Raw genomic sequence first — 10,158 nt, 5'->3', positions numbered from 1 at the left:
GAAAAAAGAACAAAGTATGGTAGAAAGTATGATTTTCTTTCCTGAGCACTGTTCATCAGGTTTTGAATCCTTATTCAGCCAGTATTACCTCTGTAACCCTAGGGGAATTACCTAGCTTTACCGACTCCTTTTTCTACCTATAAAATAGGAACAGTAGTAACATTTATCTCCCAGTATTATGGCAGTTACAGAACTAAATGAGAGAATTTAACAAGGGTTGGGAAACCACAAATGTCTATAAAGTTGTATTAATTACAGAATGTTGTTTTGATTAATATTCATGCTTCCTGTTATTATATGCAATGAACTCCTGTTTTGCATCATTTAATAGGGCAATTACAGCTCCTAAAACATAATCTCTTTTCCAAATCCAAATGGAGTAATCCATCTTTGGACCTACTTTAAATAAATGGGGTTAAATTAAGCCACTTTGTTTGCCTGCCTAAGAAAATCCCTATAGGGCTTTCCAAAGCCCAGGAGTGCTCCCAGCATTTGGTGTCTCAAGGGTGGGGGAAATGCCTTGCTTGCAATAGCTAAGTAACTGTGTCCTTCATTGCATCAGCTGTCACACTCCAGAGGAGTAAGGCACAACGGCTTCCCGGCAGTTTGGGAACAACTGTCATGCCCTGTTAACAAACATAAAGAGAACAGTATATTTTCCTGTATTATCCAGGGCTGTACTTTTTACTGCTGCCTCGCTAGCCCTTTATGGTACTACAACAGCAGGCAGAGGGACAGTGATAAGTTGACGGGGACATCAAGCTTCACATTATATTCTACTGATAACCGCAAGTTGCCCAGAGCTAAAAGGTCAGTTCCCTTTTTCTTTGTACTTCGCATAGCTTTGTGGGAAAACACTGATGAATGTGCCTAGAAGCTGTTCAATTTTGTTTTAAAAATCTCCTTGGATGAAGAATCTAAAAGTATACCTTGCAGGCTGGTAACAATCTGGCAGCGCTATTTATTATGACATGTAAACGTTGAACCTTAGCCAAACTGGAACGCGGCTCCACATGCTGCATGAGTTTTGATTACTGATATTTCTATGAAGTTGTTATGAAAAGCATGGGAAATTAAGGCATAAATAAATAGTAATTAATTACAGACCAACCAAAATAATTCTCCACAGAGATGTATAGCTTCTTATCAAAAGCAAGCAGTGATTTGCAAAGATGCCTGACAAACTCCTGAGAATATGTACTTACCAATTTGAGATGAGGGAGAAATCAGAATCAACACAGCTGCCCAAGAAATGTTTAAAGGTGAGAGATTATGTAGTACAGTATAGTAGTAGTGCTATATTAATTCCAATTAGTAGATAAACATGAGAAAATTGTTCTAAGTTTGAGGATAGAATACTGTTAAAATTATAATTATAATTCACATAGGAGGCACACTTAAATGTGCAAAGTAATTCAACTCTTACCCATACTTAAATTATTTCTATTTGGTGCCTGTTATGACAAATGATGGATCCTTTGATTATAAGATGAGTGAAGTTTGGGAAAATCCTGAAAAATTGTGGAGGATTTCTTCATAGGAAATAGTCTCGCCATTTATTCCTTCTTTTTCTTTTTTCCACAGAACTATCTCTCCTTTCTTGTGCTTTACATTATTGATCTTATTTATTGATGCTGTTAAGGGTTTTTTGTTTGTTTCACATAACTTATAGATGTCCTCACAAATCATAGATAGGAGATTTGATTGTGTTCTAATCCCCAAAAAGGCTGGTAACTACATTTTTCTTTCTGTCCTTTCTCAATATCTGACAAATTTTTAGACTATCAGGGAACTGATGAACATATCCTGGATGATGATGATGACATTCAGATTTCAGGTGGATGGTCTGGCATCCTTCAGCCAAATTCACATTTTTACACGTGAGCATGAATTCTGTCTTGAGCTAAGGAGTCACTGTCACAATATTTTTGGCTGAGCTGCTCTTTACTTTGTAATTGCCCTGGAACAGAGTCCCGTGTAACAGATGTTATACATCCAGTCAAAATCAACGATGCTCTGTCTACATTTACTCTGTTGACTGGTTCTTTTGGCAACTTGCGGAAAAAACAATTTGGCTTCAAGTCCTTAATGCTAACATTGAAATCAAGATTTCTACACAAAATCACAAAATCAAAACAGAAGGGAAAATCTGATTAAGTCAAACTGCTATTCGGAAATGTACGAAACAAAGGATTTTCTTTTTTCTTTTTGGCATGTGACTAGTAAAAATTCCTCACAACTATAGACACACGCTGGAAGTGCAAATTGTGGACTTCCTAATGGGATGCTTCTTTACAGCGAGTCTTTCAAACAGTAAGAGAGTAGGCAGAAAAATCATGGAAAATTTCCATCGTGATCAAAGCAAGTGGAGTGAAATCAAAAGAGTCGCAAACCAGTAACTCTTCTATGAGCCAACACATTGTTTTGTATACGTCTAAAAGAAGTGATAGATTATTAGAAAATATTTTATTGAAAGATACACAGAATACAGAATGAAAGTGGAACTTCAGGTAAATTTACGCTTAGTCAACAGAAGGGATTTATTGTACTGTGAAAGTGTGAAGTGTTTCTCTCCATACATTTATGCTTGTCAGTGCTCCATCTCCTGGGCTCAAATATCAAATAGATTTGACTTTATCAAGTAAGTTTTCTTTAATGTGAAAGTTTATCTAGGACTATTCTGGACACAGAACATGTAAAATAAATAAGAATGTTGTCTGCTGCATTTCATGAAAGAATTTTCTATGGACATTAAAACTAGTCACTGAAATCAACTGAACAGAGTGTACAACGATGGTTTGCAGGGGCTAGTCAAAGGATACAAGCCTTCAGTTATACGGCGAATAAATTCAGAGCATCTAATGTACAGCATGGTAATTGTAGTTAATAATACTGTGTTGTGTACTTCAAATTTGCTAAGAAAGTAGACCTTAGGTGTATTTGCCACACACACAAAGGTAACTATGCATAGAGATAGATGTGTTAATTAACCTGCTCATGGTAATGGTTTCACAAATTATACATATGTCAGATGATTGTACCATACACTTTAAATATATTCAATTGTATTTGTCAATTATACCTCAATAACACTGAAAAAACTTAAAAAATAAAAATAAAATAAAGGAAGGACTTGGCCAAATGAAATCTAACATAGAAAGAATTTGTAAAACAGTTAAATACAGAGCTTCTCCATTTTGACCTGATGATCCCTTAGCATGTAGCTCTCCCCTTTACCTATCATGCACACATGCATGTGTGCAAGACACACAGACATTCTCAACATGCACACAGAGGGAGGGAGACTGAGAGAGAACAAGGGCAATCCTTGATGTCCTTCTGAAGAAGACCCAGACCCAAAGATCCAGTTTTGAGATCTTTGCTGTATGTTGATCCCACTCTGTAGCTGTATACAAATAAATATCCCAGTATTTATAAAGCAGGTTTGCTTCATAATTATAGGTCTAACTAATTTAATTGTGGAATTAGTATGCATGAAATCATTAATAATGCAGCTATGTTTCCTTTTTAATCAGAAATAATCACATGGTTTAGTGGACTTGCTCACAACAACGTGCACCAGAAAATATTGAATTAAGAATGGTTATGAGCCTAAACAATAACTAGCATTAAGTGACTCACTTATAAAAAAATGTCTGGTTACACTTCTAAAGTCTTTGTGTATTTTAACTCATTTAATACTTAAAATGATCCTATGGTATGGTTATTATTATTATCTCCAAGTTACAGATGAGAGAAGCGTAGCAAAGATAAATTCAGTAATGTGCCCCTGTTCATGGTAACAAGTGGTGAGACTTGAAATCTGAACTTCAGAGTGGGATTTTAATATTTATATTGCTTTCCTCCTCATAGAATTACACACAGGACTTTAAGCAATAATATAAGAAATAAAAATTTGAGAAAAAATTGGAAAAATTTAATTGTTCACACATGGAGATATTTGTAATTACACACACACACACACACACACACACAAAGAGGTAACTTTAGATGTCAATCAGGAGAGTGTTTAAATGAACATTCGCCTCATTAACTTCTTCACAATACTTTATATATATTGAATGCTTTTCATTTATACACAGTCCATATGGGTTTTCTATAAATAGACACACTCTGTTACTCTCCATAAGAACAATACTGCAGTTTGATAATGACATTCCATGCAATTTTCAGAGTACTTTATCTCCTGCTTCATGCCGCTAGATTGCTTCAACAGTTTCTATTTCAGCATATACTGTCCAGGGCTTTTTGAAATGAAATTGCTGTGAATCTCTTCAGACTTAGGAAGTCACCAACATATTTGAACAAACACTACTATTTTCAAAAATAAGATATCAAACAAAAAGTGCCTTAATTTACAGCATGCACATTGTTAACATCTGGCAAGGAAACATAGTATTTTGCTACCATCTTCTCCATCAGTTACACTTAAACCCATCTTTTAATTCCTAGGGCAGAAATCAGATGAAGTATTCTTTTCCAGTCTTCACCTTACTATCCAGTCATGGTGAAGCTAAAGCACTTGTCTCCAGAGTACCTGAGGATTTCTCAATCTCTGTACAAATCCACAGTAATTTTATCTAACAAGCAATTATATTTTCTGTGCCTACAGTGTGATACGTATCATGTTAGGCATCTGTGATACCAGCTTGAATAATGTACAGTATCAGTTCTCAATGGATTTATAGTCTACTAAGCAAGATAAGGTGAAAATAAAGCACAACAAAATATGACGTGTGCACAATAGAAGACTAAATAACATGCTATGGGATGAAAATAAGAGCGACGTCCGAATCAGACTTTGATTTGAGGGTCATGGAAGGATTTCTAGAAACATGTTAATTTACATGAATTCGCAATTTAAACTTTGATGGAAGGTGTACATCATCAGGCAGAGAAATTAGCTTCAGTGAAATCATGTATACCACATGCCTTCTTCAATAAACCTCATGCCATTTATTATGGGAAACGGAAATGTGATTTGAGATGACGCCGAAGAAAAAGAAAGGAAGAAAAGCCATCCAAATTGGAAAAGGAAGAAGTAAAACCGTCACTAATTGCAGATGCCATGATACTATTTCTAAAATTCTAAAGACTCTACCAAAAGGTTAGAACCAATAAATGAATTCAGTAAAGTTACAGGACACAAAATCAATATACAGAAATCCATTGTGTTTCTTTGCACTGACAATGAACTATCAGAAAGAGAAATTAAGAAAACTATCCCACTTACCATTGGGTCATAAAGAATAAAATATATAAGAATAAGCTTAACCAAAGAGGTGAACTATCTGTACTCTGAAAACTATGACACTGATGAAAGAAATTGAAGACAACACAAATAAATGGAAAGATATATCACGCTCATAGATTGGAAGAGTTAATATTTTCAAAATGCCCATACTACTAAAAGCAATCTACAAACTCAATGCAATCTTATTAAAATTCCATTGACGTTTTCCACAGAACTAAAACAAATAACACTAAAATTTGTATAGAACCACAAATGCCCCAAATAGCCAAAACAATCTTGAGACAGAAAAACAAAGCCAGATTTATCTCCCTCTGATTTCAAACTATACCTGAAAGCTATAATGATCAAAACAGTGTGATTTGTGCACAAGAACAGACACATAGATCAGCGGAACAGAAGAGAGCCCAGAAATAAACCTACACTTATATGATCAATTGATCTATGACAAAAGAAGCAAGAACATACAATGGGGAAAAGACAATCTCTTCAATAAATGGTGTTAGGAAAACTGGACAGCTACATGCAAAAGAATGAAACTGGATCACTTTCTTACACCATATAAAAATAAACTCAAAATGGATTAAAGATTTAAGTGTAAGACTTTAAACCATAAAACTCCTAGAAGAAAACATGGGCATAAACTCTTTTACATTGGTCTTAGAATATATTATTGGATATGTCTCCTCAGGCAAGGGCAACAAAAGTGAAAATAAACAAATGGGACTACATAAAACTAAAAAGATTTGCACAGTGAAGGAAACCATCAACAAAATGAAAAGGCAACCTACTCAATGGGAGAAGATATTTGTAAATGATATATCCAATAAGGGGTTAATATCCAAAATATGTAAAGAAGTTATACAACTCAACATCAAAAAAACAAACCATTTGACTAAAAATGAGAAGACCTGAATAGACATTTTTCCAATAAAAGACCAACAGATGGTCATCAGACACACGAAAAGATGCTCAACATCTCTAATCATCAGGGAAATGCAAATCAAAACTAGAGCGAGATATCATCTCACACCTGTCAAAAGGGCTATTATCAAAAGACAGCAAATACCAAGTCTTACCAAGGATGTGGAGCAAAGGGTACTCTTGTGCACTGTTAGTGGCAATGTAAATTGTTGAAGTCGCTATAGGAAACAGTACGCAGATTCCTCAAGAAATTAGAAATAGATGGTTTTCTTATCATTGGGGTTTAAAATATGAATAATACTGTTAAAAATCTGTTCTCATGAAGCTCATGTTCTTACTGATGCAGGCAAGTAATAGATAAATACATAAGTAAAATACATATTATGATGTCCACTCAAAACCTTGTACACCAGTGTTATAGCAGCATTATTCATCATACCAAAAAGTGGATACAACCCAAATGACGAACCATCAACTGACGGGCAGATAAACAAAATGTACTATATGCATACAATGGAATATAATTCAGAAATAAAAAGTAGTGAAGTACTCATACATGCTACAACATGAATGAACAAGCATTAGAAAGCTCATGTTAAGTGAAAGAAGTCAGTCACAAATGTTTTGTGTGATTCTATTTGTATCATGTATCCAGAACAGGTAAACCCAAAGTAGATTAATGACTGCCCAGCACTGGGGAGAGGAGAATGCGAGTGACTGCTGGTGTGTAAAGGGTTTCATTTTGATATAAAGAGAACATTGTAAAACTACATTGTGGTGATCTGCAAAAATACCAATACACAATGAACTGTATGCTTTAAATGGGTGAATTTTATGGTCTGTGATTAAAACTGTCAAAATAAGTAGAAAATACGTTACACATCATGTTAGATCATGATAAGTGCTCTAGAGAAATATAAAACAAGAAAGGAGGGTAGGTAATGGGACACGGACATATCTTGGAAAAGGTCTCTCCAAACAGGAAGCAGAGCAAACTCAAAGGCCTTCAGTCTACAGCTCACTGATATGTTTGAAGAATGGTAATAAATCCATTACAGTGGAGCAATAGTAACAACAAGGAAGTCAGCAGGAGATAAAGAGAGTGTGGTAACCATAGGCTGTACGGTGAACGGCCTGATAGAGACTAGAGAAATTCCAGCTTTTATAATGAATAGCTTTCGGAGGGTTTGGAGCATTTTCTGATTTACATTTTCGGTGGATCATCCTGGCTACTAGTCTCCTAGTGGAGACTAGGCTGTGGGGAAACAAGAGAAGAAGCAAGGAAAGCATTTAAGAGGGAATTTCAATAATTCAGAAGACAGGTGGTGGTGGCCTGAGCAAGGTTGTAACATCACGTGAGGTTAAGCTGTCAGATTTTGCATACATTTCAAAGAAGAGTCAATAGGAATCACTGGGAGAAAAAAAAATATTTTTTTGCATGTATATTTTAGCTTGTACTCTCTTCTTGAATATTTCCCATTGAGTCCGATTATTTTCTCTAGTAAAAAAGTTTCAAGATCCTTCTCTTGATGTTTGTCACAAAGTAAAAGTGACAATTTACTCTTTATGATCAAATTTACTCTCAATAAACTTAAAATATAGAGTGCATTGAAAATTGGGTCTGATATAAATTCTCCTTGGAAGTCTTCCAGGAAAAGTCACATTGGAGACTGACATCCTATCTGCTCTTTATCCCAGAGCCAGGGTCACTTTCAGTATTGCTCTTCTTTTAAACATAAAATGAAGTGTTTTTCTTCCATTAAGGGATCGTGTTGAACAAATTCAATATTCAAAAATAGAATAACTCCTCAGAGCAAAATACTAGTGAAGAAAAATTATGAAAATACTGATACTGAATATCACAGTTATGTCTCCTATGTCACATTATCTCTGGAACATTTGAAATATTTAAAATATTATCTCTCTAACTCTGATTTTGGATAAACATATTTAAGTTCACATAAGTTAAATAATTTTATTGTCTGATCAATGTTGATATTTTACACAATTGCATATTCCATATGCTTATGATTCTAAAATTCTTTCATCTTGAGCCAGAGTTTTTCTCTGATTTTCAGAACTGAATATCCAAATGTCTGCTCACCTCCTCCACCTGGTTGTCTTACACAAAGCTCAAACTTAACAAGTCCAAGATTGAGCGCCTTTATTGCATAGGGTCTTGTTCCAATATCTCTCTATTAGTAATAGGAAAGCCACTATCTAGTTGTCCAAACCAGAAATCTGTGATTTGTTCTTGACATCATCTCTTTCCTCATTCCACATTAAATTGGTCTCATGTCCTCTCAATTCTACCTAAACCTTGACGCCATCTTAATCCAGGTCCTCTGGCTTCCTCTCCCAGACTATTAAAATAGACTTCTAAGTAAAATGATATACCTACTTTATTCACTGAAAGACTACTTTCTAGGGATATAATGATGAATGATTTAAAAAAATGTTAAATTATTAATATGATAAATCTAAAATCAGCTGCTCAATACATATTTTTATTACTGTTAATATTGTCAATAATGCACTACAACTACCTCTTGGTGCGTACAATTAAAATAGAGGATGATAATTTCTACTAAATAGTTAAATATGAAGTATTATGGGATCACATTAAAGGACATTTAACCCAGTCTTGTCTATAAGAGAAAGTTAATCATAAGTTCAGTGACGTCAACATCACATCATAGTTACTGCTTTTTCCCCAAGACCTATCACAAATCTTGACACTGAGTACAAACTGAATGAATGCATGAAGAAGGAATGAATAAATACAAAAATTTAATGTCTTCTCTAAGATTAGAACTAAAAGATTCCGTCTAACATATTAAAACCCTATTGTTTCAGTACTTGCACAGAGTAGGCACTAAAATATTTGCTCGCTGAATAGATGGAAAAATTCATATGCCTCATTGAAGTTGGAGTAAACTTCCTAAATTTCAAATACAACAAGGTCATGTCTATCAATAAAATCCCTAAAAATAAATAATCGTTTCCTACAAATGTCTTCTCCTGATATGCAAAAGATTTAATTATTTAATCCTATCTGCATTTCTCAATTAGAGTCTATCATTAAACGTGGGGATTCAACTTAAGTAGCTCACTGAAAGAAGTCATTGAGGGAAACAGTAAATAACTCAGTTTCAGGAGGTCATGGCTTATTGCAAGGAAGAGGCCCCTTCATCCCCCAATTCTTTACCCATAGTAAGCAGAGAAATTATCAAGACCCTTCTAGACATTCAGCAGAGTCAGGCATTTAAAGCCAACTTGGCCAAATTAATAATGCTGGTATATAGATAAATATTGAAAACAAACAGCAACACTGAGACATGAAGAGTTGACTCTTGAAAAAGTGCAGTTTATGTATACGAGCAAGAAACAAGAAAAATCCATAGGTATAAGAGTAAGTCTAACACACTAGTGTTTCTAGTATACACCAGGTATCAATAGAATGAACATACTCAAAATGGGTGTTGATAAGTGAGTCCAAAAATTAAGCTTTAAAAGTCAATTTTATCCCATCAACTGAGAATGGGAAGATGATGATGAGCCTTCCACAATCTTCTTCATAAATAAATTGCTACTTTTATCAAACAACTTGCTTTGTACCATATAGACTCTTTTATTTAGAAATGGAATCAAGTATTACTCTATAATCAGGATCCCTTGAAGATTTGTTGTTTTAGTTGTAAATTGCATATAGTGTTTTAGGTGGCATGAGTTTATTCCCATTGAAAGAACATGTCTTATTTTCCAGGATGTAAAAAGTCTTGTAAGACATCAAATGTTTCCTGCAAAACAATTTGATGAAGTAAATGTAAATGAATCAGAATCGTGAATTGCATTTCAGAAAATAAATTCATTTTTAAGTGATGATTTCACTGTTACTCTATCAGTACATTTTAAAAGTTGTTTTTACTTTTGACCTAAATGCCAACCTGATAAAAATTGCT

General features: G+C 34.4%; 1 long non-coding RNA gene across 1 annotated transcript in view; it reads left to right on the top strand.

The window, feature by feature from the left end:
• Nucleotides 1-575: 575 nt before the first annotated feature.
• Nucleotides 576-10,158, top strand: part of LOC139040419 (uncharacterized) — an 89,655-nt gene continuing 80,072 nt past the window's right edge. The window contains exon 1 of the long non-coding RNA XR_011494971.1: nucleotides 576-810. This is a non-coding gene — a long non-coding RNA (uncharacterized lncRNA). The remainder of the gene's footprint in view (nucleotides 811-10,158) is intronic.

The sequence above is a fragment of the Equus asinus genome, chromosome 17 (genome assembly GCF_041296235.1).
Source record: "Equus asinus isolate D_3611 breed Donkey chromosome 17, EquAss-T2T_v2, whole genome shotgun sequence".
Classification (NCBI taxonomy): domain Eukaryota; kingdom Metazoa; phylum Chordata; class Mammalia; order Perissodactyla; family Equidae; genus Equus; species Equus asinus.
Note: the sequence above shows the minus strand (reverse complement) of the source record. Positions and strands in the feature narration are given on the sequence as shown.